Here is a 17,245-nt window from a genome sequence, read left to right as displayed (position 1 = left end):
TCTGTCTCCTCTGTTATGTTTTATTTCATTCCATTCATTACGGTTGATAAAAAAAAAAGATGATTTGTTGGGGACTCTGATTTTAATGAATCCTTCATCATCTGGTGTGCCCTAATGAGATATGCACAATGGTGATGGTGTTGCTCAGCCATAGAATGTATGTCAGATAGTTCTCATTGACTACTCTGACTATATCATATTAACTATGACATAATGCAAACAATTAAATGCCTGGCAGATTATTTGAAAGCTTAACATTTGCATTATCATAATAATAATATACAGAGAAATGATCTTGCTACTTTGGAATCGATTAAACACTGAATAAGTTAATTACATACAATCAAATATAAACCCAATTGAACTACACTGTCAACAACATTCAGATAATTTAAATGACAATATTCAATAATAGGATAGAAACAAATTTGTTATAATTTAGATGTGTACAATTGAGAACATCATACTATAAATTACATAGTTTGAAGGGTATAGAAGATTTAGGAACTTGAAAATATTACATTTAAGGCAAAGCGCACACAACTTACCTCCTCAGGTGATTCCTGTCCATGTCCTCTGTCACTGTCCAGGGGCTGCAGTGGAGATGTGGACCTGGACTGTTCTGACTGGTGCTTGGAAAGACAACACAACACACATGACCATTTATACACTATTGAAAAATTAATGTCATAAATTCATAAACATCATTCTGATCCAAATACCAACCTGGGGCCTCATTTATCATTGAGGTACGCCTTCTTTTACACGGTCTTTTTCGCGAGTTCAGGCGTACGCCATTTGCCCCCCCCACATTGCGATTTATCAAGCCGTAAGGGCGAAAATTTAGTCGCCTTTCTCCGCGCTTTTGTAGGACACCTCTCAGCTTGTCCTACCGATTTACACGGTGTTCTACGCCCTTCTTGAACACAGGGGGAACTGGCGACGCAGGTGGTGCGTCGGTGAATTACTATGTTTGACGGAGAGAATAAGAGCGACAGTTCATGAACGCACAATCATGTAGGCTACTAGGCCAATTCAGCACAAACATATATCGCAATGCAAGATTAGACGTGTCCTCTAACCGGCTCATTCATGGTTCGATTTGGATTTGTTCCCCAAACTGTACCTATGCGCTGTCCCAAACCCTTCCGCGCTATATGTCACACACTTAATGCAGGCACTCCATCAAACGCAAATCATTGACCAATTAGATTGTCATTAATATGTGATCATGTGGACCTGTTTGCTGTTTGGTAAGCATATAAATGACAGTCCTCCTGTGCGTAATGCGAGCCTAAATGAATCCGGCGCTACTCGGCCTACTGGCCGATAGAACTCCAAAGAGGTGACGGCGATGGCGACTGCACCCACATAAGGGCACCATCAGTGAATGAATACGTCTATGTGAATCGCAAAAATGTGCACACTATAAATACCCAAATCATATGTGACGCCGACATGCTCATCACAAGTGTAGTGGCACGGTGGCCTGGCTCCACGCATGACTCATTCATCCTGGCGCACAGCAGGGTAGGGCTAGACTGGAGGCAGGCGCTGCGGGTGACGGCTGGCTTGGTGTGTGCATAGCCAAGATACATATTCTTTGTCTTTTTTACTTTAATCTTTATTAGCATTTTCCATCCATACAACGACAATACCATAAAACATAAAAACTTACAATAACAGCTTATGGGTACTTCCATCCATGCAGCTTTTTTTTCTTACTCAAATATGACAATTTTAATACTAGTGGTATCATCACACTTCCTTCTATAATCCATCCATTTTTCCCATCTCCCTTCAAACTTTCCTTCCTGCATCCTCAATGCATAAATAAATCTCATAAATCTCCTCCACAACACCCACCACTGCTCCTTGGTTGGGGGTTCCACCTTATACCAAGCCCTCATTATTGTCTTTTTACTAGCAACCAATAGTAATTTCACTAGGTATCTGTCCCCTCCTTGTACATCATTCTGTTATGTTTGCCAAGATGTATATTCAAAGCTGATAAGAATGAGAACCAGTCAAGACCCCACCACAAAATGAGGACCCAAGCCCTCAGCCCCCTCCCCGTCATGAGGTTTACCAGCGGGGCCAAAGGGCCCACACTGAGGTCATGCGCCAGCTATGAAGACACAAACAAGTAAGGTTCACATTTCTACCATTTTATTGTCTGTTGGTGGGTGACTGTGTGAGGTGTGTGAGTGCGTTTGTGAGTGAATGTGTGAGGTCCGTGAGTGTGGTAGTGAGTGACTGTGTGAGGTCCTTGAGTGTGGTAGTGAGTGACTGTGTGAGGTCCGTGAGTGTGGTAGTGAGTGACAGTGTGAGGTCCGTGACAGCATGTGTGAGGGAATGAAGTGCAGTGAGGATGTCCTGTTGGCTCTGGTGGTGTAGTGTGGTGACCTCCACCAACTGCTGCACAACTGCCCCACAACTGCCCCAATCCCTTCTGCCATTTCCCTCTGGGCCTCTAGGGTCATGAGCCTCCAGCACAGCGTCTGATAGGAAGCCCAGCCCTCAGGGAACCTTGAGGCAGGGACGCTGGCAGCCGGAGGTGGAGGCGTGGGCGGTGGAGACGGAGACGGAGGCGCTGGAGATGGCACTGGAGGTGGAGGCTGGTGCGCTGGATGTAGAGGCTGCAACCGGCGGGGGCACGACCGTCAGGTCAAGGACCACTGCAGACTCCCCCTCCTCTGAGTCCCACCCCACGTCAGAGTCTGGAGAAACAATTTCAGTCATTTTCTTTGAGTTTGTCTGTTAACTTGATTATGCATTAAACATTTTATTGTGTAGCCATATTCAATTGATATGTTTTTCTGTTGGCAGCCAAATAAATGCTTAAGTGTGATTTCCCGGGTGATTTAGATGAGAGTCTAAATTTCCCAGAGGGGAAAATGTTTCATGTGGTCTAACATTATGAAGTGGTCATCTGTGTTATCGTTCCCTGTTTTTGGTCCTAAATCATTCATAGCCTACCACAGAATGTGTGGAATGTTTGCTTTCCTCACACATAATACAGCATGTCCGTGTAGCCTACGCCAAATACAGGATGCACCAAACATACAGTAGGCTACCTAAACTAGGAGCAATCAGACAAATGTAGGCTCGTACAAATAGCTTACCTTCCGAAGATGATTTTCTTTCCTCGCGTGGACCTCACCAACAAGCACATGCACCTCCGTCTCCGAAAGGTTTCTCTTCTTTCCGCGTTTTTCCATAAACGTATTTATCTGTCCCTATGCTCCACGCTATATTATGTCGGTTCCTTCCGGGGTATCCCCGTTGTGCCGTCATAGTTTTGACCATATATGGTTGGATTTGGGCGTGGAGAGGGCGGAACACGGGGCGCGTGCGCGTACGCTCTCTTCCCCGCCCGTCTCGGATTTCTCGTGCAGAAAAGGGCATACGACTTTTTTGATAGATCCGAAAAGCGTGTAAATATTCTCGTCGTACGCTACATTGTGCATTTTCCGCGTTTTCGTCGTACGCCCTCTTTTACACCTGAATTTACACGCTCTTTGATAAATGAGGCCCCTGCTGTGGTGACTGTTGACCATTGTCAGGCTTAACACATTCCTATATATTTAGGAAAATTGTAATCACAAAACAGTAATTAAAGTTCATTAGTTGAAAGTTCACATCAACTTTAAACTATTGAAGCAAGAAACCAAGCTATGAATGTCAGATTGATAAGTACACACCTTATGAAAAGCATAGGCATGATGAAGTCTTTTCCTATTGCTTTTCTGGTTGGGAAGCTGTAGTTCTTGGCATAAGACAGCCCATAAGCCTTTATTGTCAGTGTAGTTGTCTTCCCCCAAACCTTGTTTTTTGAGATCTGCAACTTTGGTCAGAATCACTTCAATTGTGATTCTTTTTATTTGGTTCTATTAAAAAAGAGGTTGCATACAGTACAGTAAGTTATTATCAAGAGCATACTTGAACATGCGTTGTTTCAGTAGGCTGCATGTGCCGTAAATGATGGAATTATTAACTTACCCCAAATAACCGGAATAAGTATACTCTGTATCAAAAGAAAGAGGGTAGAGATATTAGATGACAACACAGCTTTGCTATATATGCGCAGATTAAAGAACGTTTAAATCATTATCCTTAACAATATAACATGAGCTATTTGAGGGTCAAAATGCATCCCTTGTTATGGTCCACTGTAATGTTGCTTATTTAACATAACAATAAAGGCCTTTGGGTTACACGGAAACCTTTCATCAGCGTTGCCATACATGATCAGGATTACACTACTGTTTTATGCTGGCTTTACACAGTGAAACTTTCACAAAACTAGTTGCAGGTTGCAAATTGCATGCAACTTAATTTCCATGCAACTCAACGAGGCTGAAGTTAGAATCTATTTCTCTGAATCCGTTTGGAATTATCCAGTCCACCTTAAATAAAGGTTCAAATCTGGATTAAATCAGGATTAAAAGAAAGAACACGTGGGATTATGGGTAGTTATGATACAGAGTGGTAGTATATGCCCTCCCTGTCTGACTCATGGAGTTTCACGAGATTCGGATGTGCCATTTCAAAGTAAAAGCCTAAGGTCTAAAGTCTCAAAAACTGCCATTTCATATTAAAAGTCTTTAAAATTAGCAAAAACAGGTTTAATCAGGATTAAATCAGGATTAAAAGAAAACTACCTATAATTCCATGGGTTCTATAACTTCTATACTACACAGTGGTAGTACAACCCCTCTCATTCTGACTCCTGTAGTTTCACAGGATTATGATGTGCCATTTCAAAATAAAAGCCTAAGGTCTAAAGTCTCAAAAACTGCTTAAATCATGATTAAATCATGATTAAAATAAAAATACCAATAATGCCACAGGTTCTATGCTACACAGTGGTAGTACACGCCCGCCCTGTCTAACCCGTGGAGTATTACGAGATTCTGATGTGCCATTTCAAAATAAAAGTCTTCTAAAGTAAAAAAAAAAGAAAAGAAGCTTTAATCAAGATTAAATCAGGATTTTTTTTTTTGAGAATTTAGAAGGCTTTTATTTTAAAATGGCACATCAGAATCTCGTGACACTTCATGAGTCAGACCAAGAGGGGGCCTACTAACACTGTGTAGTATAGAACCCATTGCTTTATGGGTAGTTTTCTTTTAGTCCTGATTTAATCCTGATTTAAGCAGTTTTTTACACTATAAAAGTCTTTTATTTTGACATGGCACATCAGAATCTCCTGAAACTTCATGAGTCAGACTGTGAAGGTGTATACTACCACTGTGTAGTATAGAACCCGTTGCATAATGTTTTGTTTTTTTTTAAATCAAGATTTAAGCTGTTTTTTTAAACTTTAGAAGGCTTTTATTTTGTAATGGCACATCAGAATCTCGTGAAACGTCATGAGTCAGACCGAGACGGGGCCTACTACCACTGTGTAGTATAGAACCCATTGCGTTATGGGTAGTTTTCTTTTAATCCTGATTAAATCTTGATTTAAGCAGTTTTTAGACTTTAGAAGGCTTTTATTTTGACATGGCACATCAGAATCGCGTGAAACTTCATGAGTCAGACCAAGAGGAGGCCTACTACCACTGTGTAGTATAGAACCCATTGCATTAGGGGTAGTTTTATTTTAATCCTGATTTAATCCTGATTTAAGCATATTGTGACACTTTAAAAGGCTTTTATTTGGAAATGGCACATCAGAATCTCGTGAAACTTAATGAGTCAGAGCGAGAAGGTATATACTACCACTGTGTAGTATAGAACCCATTGACCCATTGCATTATGGGTAGTTTTCCTTAATCCTGATTTAAGACGTTTTTTATACTTTAAAAGGCTTTTATTTTAAAATGACACCTTAGGATCTCGTGAAACTTCATGAGTCAGACCGAGAGGGGGGCTACTTCCACTGTGTAGTATAGAACCCATGGCATTATGGGTAGTTTTATTTTAATCCAGATTTAAGCAGTTTTTGAGACTTTAGAAGGCTTTTATTTTGAAATGGCACAAAAGAGTTTAAGACTCGTTACACTCCACGAGTCAGACCGGCTCGACCCGCCCCCACCTCCAGCACCTATCTCACATTTAATTTCAAAGGTGTATTGGCATCGCAAACATACAGGCTACATTGTCAAATCAAGTGTAACTTTTAAACAACAAACACGTAGGTTAGTCTACAATTACCGATATAGGCCTACGGAAATGAAAGCAAAGCAAATCTTGTGTTGAAAGCCTGTAAATTGTTCCCTGCTTGGGAAATTACAAATATATGTTTGTCTACATTAGGCCTATATACAAACTGGACACCCAATTCTATTTGGAAATAGGCTTTATTAGGGGGGGTCGCCCTTTTCCCATGTCCGACTCTTGCCAATTTGCTTGTATTCTCTCGGCTTGCGCAGAAATAGACCAGATGCGAAACTACGCTGCAGCGGGCGAGCGCGCAACATGAAGCTGCCTGTGTGAACAGTCGCGTTGGTTAACATGGGCGCTAAGAGCCGGCGCTTTTGGCTCCAAAAATGTCATTTAAAGAGCCGACATTCGCGATCAACAAATCACCAACGCGCCCAACTCAGAATCGGCTATGTCGAGTCGGCCTCTTGAGCGGCAATGGCTTGTTCTACAAATAATGTAAAATTATAGGTTGCCTAATAGATACAACCCATTAAGATTGCCATTGTTTGTACAAACATAGGACATCCTCACTAGACACTGACCCAAAGTTAAATGAAGCACAAAAATGCCAGTTATTGCCGTTTATGAGTAGATGCGTTTGACACAGTTCTTAGGGATATGCTAGTACTGGGATTTTAGCTAGACTTACGTCCAACGCTACAGCTAAGCATAGCCATGTAATTAATTACCAGTAGGCCTATATAACATCTTAAAATTTAATATTTTTCTCTACACAAAAGCTGTCCAATCATCTAGAGATGTGGCCTGTTATCTGACTAGGCTACTTATAGCAACATTGATATGTCTCGAATGCCATAACATAGCCTAACCATCAAAGAACGAAGGTGAACGCTGACAGCGATAGCACTACTAAATGTGTAAAACCAATTTTAAAAAGTATACAGCTGGCGACTCAAATACTCACCCTCAGTTGGACATCTTGTCATAATCCGTCGTTGTCAGTAGCCTAGGCTATAACGTACAATTCTACATTTCGCCATCAGATTCGTACCAGTAGGCCTCCATAAACTAAACTGAACACTATAAATTTCGTCTCCCGAAAGCTGACACCAAGAACCAAATAAACAAACACGTGGTCAACCAATGTATAGGGTCTTACCCTATACATACCCTATGCATAGTTACCGCCATTTGTTGACCACGTGTTTGTTTGTTGTAGTAATAATAATAGTATTATGTATTATTATTTCAGATAAATGATTATTATGGCCTATGTAATATTCATGACAATGTATGATTGTGATAGTTAAAAATAAATAAGCATCCAATTTAATTAGGAAACGTAATAATAATAATAATAATAATAATAATAATAATTACAATATTGTTCCTCAGACAGCATCAAAAAAGAAAAACATCAATATAGTATATAAAAAAGTATTTAAAGGCGTAGAGACCCAATAAGTAGGCTATCCCTGTGCTGTGTGCACAACACTGATCTCTGTACACAGACTATAGCCTACATAACAACAAAATAGGTACCCTTTAAATAAGTTTATACCATTTTAAAATGACTTAGTCATCTATTTCACTCACTCAGTTAGTCTATATTTATATTTTAACAAGTCCATTCCACATCCTTTTTATTGTTTTTGGTTAGCGTTACTCATCTAAAAAGGCTGGGTTGAAAATAAGCCAATTTGGATTGTTTCAAACCACACTTATAGGTAAATATAGGACAGAAGACACGCTGGGTTAACCTAACCCAGCAGGATGGATTGTTCATTGAACCCAACTAGATTATTGGTTCATATTGACTAGAATGCTGGATAAATTTTACCCCATAAAAGGATTTGTAGTATTTTCATGTTTCCTTACAGTGAAATCTGTAAAAATGCTATTTAAATAGACCGTACATAAGTGGGATATACTACTACTATTTAACTTTGATAAATTGAACGGTAATACTGTCTGCTGCGTGTGTTTTCCCGTTCGTTGAACCCATGTTAAGAGATCGCCCAATGCGGGACGCGAACATGCAACCTTGCGCTTTCCTAATGCGGGACGCGAACCTACAACCTTAAGCACGCGAGTGGGAAAGCTATTCACCACGCCAACAAAGATATCCCTATCGCTAAATCGTTAGCACATCCTTTATACCAGGGGAGTTAGTTTAACCAACCCCTAACTGCCACCATACCTGGGACTCGAGGACATTAGAGTAAATAAATTTTTACTCGATGAAATTTTAACATAGAGCAGATCATAAATAGGCCGACTTGCAATATTACAAACATTTATTGCAATAAGATAATATACGTTTTATAAAGACATTTTATTACAAAAATGCTAATACAATAGTAGCCTGCCAGAAACAATTGATCATTTAAAATCGCACTGAAATGAAAAATGCATTATGTTTTATTTTGGGTCACATCATTGGACATAGTGAGCACCTATTCAAAGATGTATGGCAAAAAAAATAAAAAATTGTACATTTGTTGTAATCTTATAGAATATGTTTTTTTTACTTCATGGAAAACGTAAAGTCACATGCCATTATATCAAGAGTAACATTTGGCTATAGGCTAATAATCTCACAACATATACCCTGTCAATCAAAATAAATTCCTCTAAAAGTTATGTCCCACCAAAGAGTCGAATATCCTGCACGCTTGACAACGTTCAAATGAAATTTGTCTAAACATATGTCCTGCCCTTGCAGCCTGTTTCAGGCGGGAATACGTCAAACTACGGAAGCGCATCTATAACATCCATTTCAGCATCCAAAGAAGTATAGGAAACAGTAGGTCGTATAGGACAGTTTAGAGGGCCTTTATTTTGAAATGCCACATCAGAATGTCCTGAAAATCACTGGGTGACATCCTCAGGTGGTCTACTAGTACTGTGAAGTGGAAGTGTTGATGCATTATGGGCGGTCTCCTTTTAATCCTAACCTGAAATTGCAGGAAACAGTAGGTCGTATAGGACAGTTTAGAGAGCCTTTATTCTGAAATGCCACATCAGAATGTCCTGAAAATCACTGGGATATACCCAGAGCCATGGGTGGTCTGCTAGCTCTCTGGATTGGAGTAGGTGCGGCATTATGGGCGATTTCCTTTTATTTCCAATCTGAATATTAAGGAAATATAGTTATGACAATTTAGAGGTCCTTTATTTTGAAATGCCACACCACAACCGCCTTTCACTTCTTTAATCAAACCATAGTTATTTGACTTCACTACTTGTCGGTGAATGCGACGGTGGTAAGTCCTTACAAGAGAAAAAAACGATTTACCGTAATGACGCTAATGTTTGCGCAAAGGGGAATTGGCTGTGGCCCACATGACTTGTATTTCCAAATTGAAGGCTGGCTTGACCGCAGTCGGCGACGGGAGAGGGGGGTTGGTGCTTGTGACTACACTTAGTGAACGCTTTGCTTAGCAACCACTCGCAGCAACCTCGCCTTTTTATTAATTACACCCGTGTTTACCTAATGTAGATATCCTATTTCAAAAATGCACTCATCAGTCCGACTCCAACACTTCCACACCCCTATCAAAACCACTAGAGGGCGCCTCGCCACGTTACATCTCCCATTGCTTTTATGATGTCATAGTAGACGTTGCTGACGCAGACACTTAAACAGTCAGTGATCCATTCCACCTCATCAGAGTAGCTAGTGACTTCTGGATCTGACACACTGACTTAGAGAAAACAAGTAAGTCCATAATGGGGATAAACTTTAGAGTAAGAATTTTCTACAATTATTCTGTATTAATTCTTTGACAAAAACACCCCCAATTGAAGACAGAATAGAGTACATATTGCTCTCTGAGCTTTGTTTAACCAAGTTGTCATATAAATGATGTGTTGATACTGGTTGATTAGAGGACTAGCAGTGATGGCTCTGGGTAATATGAGTTCCTGGGTGAACCTCCTCTTCATCAGTGATCTGGTGAATAACCAGTTGCTTTATAGGACTTCAGTCAGACTGGGGCAGATAAATATAATAATAATAATAATAATACTTGATTCTTTTGGTTTCTGTTTGGTAAAGTGTTATCCAGCTAGGCCTACCGTCCCTCGTTTTAGTTATTTTACAGAGAGAACTACAACGATCCTCCCTCTATTGTATTTTAGATTGCAATTCTTGCACTTTGCCTTCAGCACTAGATTATGATCTTAGTCACTTGTTTTAGAAAGGAGATGCACTTGTAAGTTCTGGCAAGTAGCCTAGTAGGCTAGTAGCCTACATTGGCCTTTCCTAGTTAAATGCAATTATTGTTAGTTGCTTTGGATAAAAGCGTCTGCTAAAATACTGTAATACAATGAGATCTAGGCTACTGATCCGGGCATCTGTCGCGTTTTGAGAACTTCACTGGAGAGTGCAGCTGATCAGAGCACTATGTTGGTGCGCTTCGTAAACATGAGTCAATCTTGAATTATCTGTATGCTGAGATTAATCCAGTGATGTCCACCTCTTGAAATTTGGTCGGATTTACTGACCGGTAGATCAGTGAAACCCGGGGCTGCCAAGTCTCAGACACACGCATTGCAGCCTATTCTCACGCTCACTCGCCACGCTTCACAATTCTCACTCGGAGAAATGACCAACCTCAAAATAGCCTAGGCTACTACCAATTCAATGGCTATGGGACTCTTTTTTTTAATTATTACTTGAACGAACGCTAATCTCGCCTCTCGGTCGTCCTTCGCGCTCAAAGAACGCTACCCAAATCTACCTATCGGGGAGGAGAGAGGGAGAGGGAGCCGTCCCGGCGGGGGGAGAGGGGGGTTGGTGCTTGTGACTACACTTAGTCAACGCTTTGCTTAGCAACCACTCGCAGAAACCTCGCCTTTTTATTAATTACACCCGTGTTTACCTAATGTAGATATCCTATTTCAAAAATGCACTCATCAGTCCGACTCCAACACTTCCACACCCCTATCAAAACCACTAGAGGGCGCCTCGCCACGTTACATCTCCCATTGCTTTTATGATGTCATAGTAGACGTTGCTGACGCAGACACTTAAACAGTCAGTGATCCATTCCACCTCATCAGAGTAGCTAGTGACTTCTGGATCTGACACACTGACTTAGAGAAAACAAGTAAGTCCATAATGGGGATAAACTTTAGAGTAAGAATTTTCTACAATTATTCTGTATTAATTCTTTGACAAAAACACCCCCAATTGAAGACAGAATAGAGTACATATTGCTCTCTGAGCTTTGTTTAACCAAGTTGTCATATAAATGATGTGTTGATACTGGTTGATTAGAGGACTAGCAGTGATGGCTCTGGGTACACTGTAAACCCTAACAGTAACCGTCAATAAAAAAAACTGAGCCACCTAAACTCAAAACCTGTGAATAAGTGTATCTGACTCTAATGCATCGGGTAGCAGCGACGTTCAAGTATCATTTCATTAAACTGAACTATATACAAATGATTATATGTGTACATTTGAATCATATTAATAGAGTAAAGTGCCTCGCGTCATGTGCGTCAACACCCCGGTCAACACCCACTGCACGTGCTTCTCGGATATTTTCAACTGCCATTTTTTGGTGTTAAAGAAGCCACGTTTTGCCTTGGGAGAATACACAACAGTTAAGGTAAGAATCCTTACTATAAGAATCCTTACCTCCATTTTATTTTATCATTGACCAGTTTAATGATAATATCACAACAGTATATGAAGGGTTACTGTTAACGTTAAGTGCAATGTTAACCTGGTTGGCGATAAGAGCATCGTGTGAGAGTCGAGCCCGCTAGCCTGTGTATCCAACACTTGTGCCATCAAGAATTAGGAAGAGGGTAAAATTACGGATTATTTAATTTGGTGAAATAACTGTTTTGCAGTATCGTCACTCGCTTGGTTTATAGTTTATAGGTAACGTTACACTTAGGTGATGGGCGCATTGAGTGCGAGTCGAGCCAGTTAGCTAGCTCTTGCAAGCTGAACTTGGATTTGCTAGCTAAGCTAACGTTAGTTGATTAGCTAGAAGCTCTCCTCGGGAGTAAAGTTATGACAGAAACTAGAATATGATTCTAGTCTCTTTGGTTGGGACAGCTGTCCCTGTACGACATTGCCGCTAGTGTTTGCTGCTGTATTTGGTAGTAGCTAGCTTGCGTGTATTAGCTAGCTAGCAAGCTAGCTATCCAACTAACCAACAATCCTACCCATGTGCTAGCAGCAATTGGAAAAAAAGCGCGCTCGATTGACAAGCTATAATCAGTCATATACAACAATTGCACATCAGGAATTATACTGTAAAATAGGGAGTGAAATTACGGTTTATAATTTAGTGAAATCAATGTGAAATTATCATCTTGCAGTGGCTTTCCTCACGTGCATTTTACTTGGCAGGACAGGTGACTGCAGCATGTCAACTGAATTCAGTACCTGCAATTCTCTACCTGCAATTGTCGTCGGAAGCTTCTGCCTGGTGCTAGCTCTCGCCATCTTGGTGACATTGATTTGGTAAGAAGTTTGAAAATGCTGCATATTATTCCTAAAGTGCTCTATATGTACTCTGTCTTAGATTTTGTATTATGTGGTGGGCCTGTCCATTGTTAATGTTTGGATTGGAGATTGTAGCTTTGTGTGTGTGTCTCTTACAGGCTCAGAAGGCTACAAGTCTAGACAGTGACAGAAGTTCTGTGTTAGAAAGGTATGTTACAAACTATAACTACTATGTATATACAGTGGCGTGCACAGACAGTTTGGGGGGCAGGTGCTCAGTGAAAAATGAGGGCACCTTGCGCTGCGAGATGTTGGTTGGGGGCGGGGGGGGGGGGCTGCTGCCAGATAATTTGTAGGCTATTTTGATTGTCGCGCGAGTTGTTGACGGGGGGGGGGGGGGGGGTAATCGATTTGTTCGATCCACCCCTGGCTATGGGCCTCTAGTATGTAGGGGTTGCTCATTTCTCCGCGTGAGAATTGTGAAGCGTGGCGTGTGAGCGCGAGAAGAGGCTGAAATGCGTGTTTGGCAGCCCTGCTTTAAGCCTAAGGTTACTACATACTACTAAATATTCAGCTTAAGTAGGCTATACTGATAGCTTAAGCTTCACATGCTGTACCAACAACAAATTCTACCGACATTGGTCGTGTGGTGGTCACGTTAAATCCATTAATTGATTATGACTAGCTAGCATGTTAAGCAGGTGGGCAGTCGGCTAATTTAGGCTCAGCTGTTTGGCGCTGTATGAGACTAGCCTACTTCACAATAGGGCTGGGAGTCCGAACTTCGGGATTCGAATATAATTCGAATATTGACAGAAATACTGGTATTCGAACGAATATTAGGCAGCCCTTAATATTCGAACCTGTAAGTTTTGTAAATGTGTTGGCTAGCAAACGTTGCTTTTGATTCAGATTCAGAGGGTTTTTCACGCCTGGTGAAGTTGCAATCGCGAGCTCATTAGCAAGGCTATTGGACCTGTAGGAGGTGACGTTAGTTAGCACTTAGTTAGCAGAACAATGGCCTCGCCAACGCCCACAATCACGCTGGAGGAGATCGAAATCTATACCCCTAGACTGGGTTGCACCAGTTTGTCTAAACCCAAGCATTTAGTCACGCCTAAACACTGACTAAACTCTTAGTTGCTACTAGTTAGTCGCATATTAGTTGGTATCTTATTTCGGTTGCACCACGGCAATTTAGGCGTTGTCTTAACTAGTAACTACTAACTAGTTACTAAAAAATAGTCGTTGTATGACTGTGACGGCAGGATCCAAATAGCCAATCGGTAAGCAAGTAAAAATGTAAACAAGGAGGTTGATCGCCCTTACCCAGCCCTTACCAAGGAGCTTGGGCCGTGTCCGAATGTCCATATACTATATAGTACATACTGCAACTCGCCTACTACATACGATTTAGTACATACCTGTACTACTCCACGAAAACATGTTTAGTATGCGAGATAAATGTAGCATGCTTCACGAGTCATCCAGTGAAAGCGACGGGCTCCGGCTCGCATATGCGATTCATGTTAAACTTACAACAATATTGAGCTAGCCAGGCATTTGAGTTGGTCATCCAACACAGGCTCGATCCTCACCTTTCTGTATAATCCCAACTGTGAAATGGATGTGATAATAGTCCACAAAATATTCTTCCTTTGCCTCGTTTAGCACCAGCTGCAACACTCTTCTCCAAATTCATTATCTCCGTTAGCAAGGCTAACGTTGCACTCGGTAGCTTGTGCTTATTATTATTATTATTGGAGTTGGTGCTTGTGCAGTGGAGGGGTTCTTTTGGGGGAGTTAGCCGTTGGATTGTTATGCTTAAATTATCCTAGCCAGCTAGTTCCCAAGCTTGTTTGATAACCTTTGATTCAGACATACCGTAGGCTGCCTGGTACCGTCCACTGACCAGTTGCTGGTTAACTATGAGGATCCCAGCCGACCGTTGCATCCCCCCAACCCGCAACGGAGGGTTATCAACTCGGCTGGGACTCCCCCTCTCATCGCTAACCAGCAACTGAGCCAATTGAGCTAAAGGTGGTTAGCTAGCTCGATCGTGAAATTACTCAAACTTATTAAATATGACACCAATAAGCACACCGGTGCCAATAGTTAGCTTAATCTTGATATAACTAAGACATCTGCTAAAAAAAATAATTTTTCCACCGACAGATTTAGCTACAATGTTTCAGCCCACCTCCGTCCTAATAGCAGAGTTGAAGACGCTACTTCCTCGCACTAGTCATCACTTACACCACCTCCCAGGGTGGTGTACATATTTAGTTGTAGGAACTAGTCGTGAGTGGTGCAACCCATTTAAATTTAGTAGTGACCAAATCTCGAGTTAGTCACCACTTAGGTTATAGGCCTAGTCACCACTTAGTAATGACTGGTGCAACCGGCTCCTGGTTGACGAGGGTTGTTGAGTCTTACATACTGCAGCCAGATAGCCCATAATGGCAAGTTCTGATTTAGCCTAGGCTACATGTTTGATTAATGGGATATACATCCTACTACCTTTATTTATCTTTTATTTGTCTTTCAGTACCTAGCCTGACTGGCTTATTTTTATTTATTTTTGTCAAACAGTGAAAACCTACTGTTCAAGCCAGGGTCTGACATAAATTAAAAGAACGGTTGTTGACAAAGACTTGTATTTGCTTCTGAAAACATCATTGCTTATCGATATTGCCTATGATACAATGCCCACTAGTGGACAGAATGTGCACAACTTTATTTTAATACCTAGGTAGGTCTTTCTGTAAGAATTTAATGGTAAAAATATTATTAATAATAATTCGAATATATTCGAATATTATTATTAATAAATAAACGAACTTCGAATATGATTTTGGGGCAAAAGTCCCAGCCCTACTTCACAACAGAGACAAATTAATGCAAGTTATAGTTTGGCAACTGAGGCTAAAGCCCCCCGCAGACCGCATCCGCCACCGCCACGACACAAAACGACGTTCCAAATAAATAGCTCCCATTGTTTCCTATGGAAGCCCGCACACCGGCGGTGTGCCGACAGCTGGCGACAGCTGCCGACAATGTCGCCCCGGGTTGATTTCGACTCGGCTCTATTTTTTGGAATGCGGCTGCCGACACGTGGCAATCCAACTTGGATTAATGCATGTGATTTCCTGCAATGCCTGTCTATTAAATATATGTAAAAGTAAGCTAATCATTAAAAGTTAAACATTTTTATTCCCATCTCTTCCATGTCCTTGTTGTGTCGTTTAGGCCTATTGTTTTGCTAAAATGTAGGCTAGCCTACATCTATTTTTATTAACGGTTATTTTAGTCTACCCAGCTGTATTACAATAGAGGAGAAAATAATTGCCGAGGTGCAGAAATATCCAATGCTATATGACCCCATGTCCAAACATTACAAAAGACAACATAAGAGACCGGTGCTGGCGAGAGATTGGTGAAATCGTGGGATTATCAGGTGAAGTAGCCTACTCACTATGCTGGGCAGTCTTGAGTCTTGACCATGATAACTTGATAGAGTAAAATGAGCTAGTGTTAGCTAGTTGAACTGGTGATAACTGGTGACAAGTTTGAAAAGTATCTTTAGCCACGATCATCTTCGCCTACATTCATTGTATGGAGATAGTGCTTGTAGAAACAGCACCAGTCACCAGGTCTGCGTTCAGCCCCGACAAAATGTAGCTAACGTTAGCAAAACGTTTATTGAAACAGATCAGGTGGTGGATTGAATTACTCTGCTGATTGGGTTAAAGTGGGAACCGTAACAAAACGGTGCGCACAGGTTTATAGATTAAATATGGCCCAGGTGCAGGCTGTGTCTATATGGTAGGCTATACCAGACTGCCCTCTAGTGGTGCCTACTGTACAGAATAAAATAACGTTATAACTATTATAATATTTGCTATGTGTAAAATAAGTATGAGTAGCCTACAGGTACATTGGAATTCTTGTAATCGCTTGTCCTTACAGTGTCAGTACAAACCAGTTCCTCAGTTCAGTCCTAGGTACTCCACTAGACGTAAAGGTTCCCAAACGGACAATTTACATTACTATCTGTAATCTATCAGTATCATCCTCATCTACTTATCCCATCCCTTCCCTACTTATCCCATCCCATGACTGTTTGTGTCCATGACATAGTCAGTGCAATTAAATAACATGGGTGTGTTATGTTCATAGCTATAATAAATAATCCTGGGGTTGAACTATGACCAAAAAACTAAACTGCTAAATCAATATTCCTTCCATAGTAGCATAACTGTAGTCATGTTCATTTTTAATAAAAAATGGCATGAGTGCATGGATTTATATAATGAATTTATTGTTTAATAATACTACTACTGCTGGTTGTGTTGGTGGTGGTGTGTGTGTGTGTGAGAGAGAGAGAGAGTGTGTGTGTGTGTGTGTGTGTGTGTGTGTCTAGTGGTGAGGGAGGGGTGAGGGGGGATTGGTTTGGTCACACCCTTCCATCCCCCAGTACAGACTGCCCTCTGGGGAGCTGAAGAAAGCAGTCAGCTTGTCACAGAGATGCCAGGTGGTATAGGCTGGTGAGGACTGCATTACATTTACATTACATTACAATCATTTAGCAGACACTTTTATCCAAAGCGACTAACAATAATTGCATTTAACGTAGGAAAAGCCAATGTACTACTACTT

Source organism: Borostomias antarcticus (assembly GCF_949987555.1).
Source record: "Borostomias antarcticus genome assembly, chromosome: 35".
NCBI classification, from domain to species: domain Eukaryota; kingdom Metazoa; phylum Chordata; class Actinopteri; order Stomiiformes; family Stomiidae; genus Borostomias; species Borostomias antarcticus.
Note: the sequence above shows the minus strand (reverse complement) of the source record.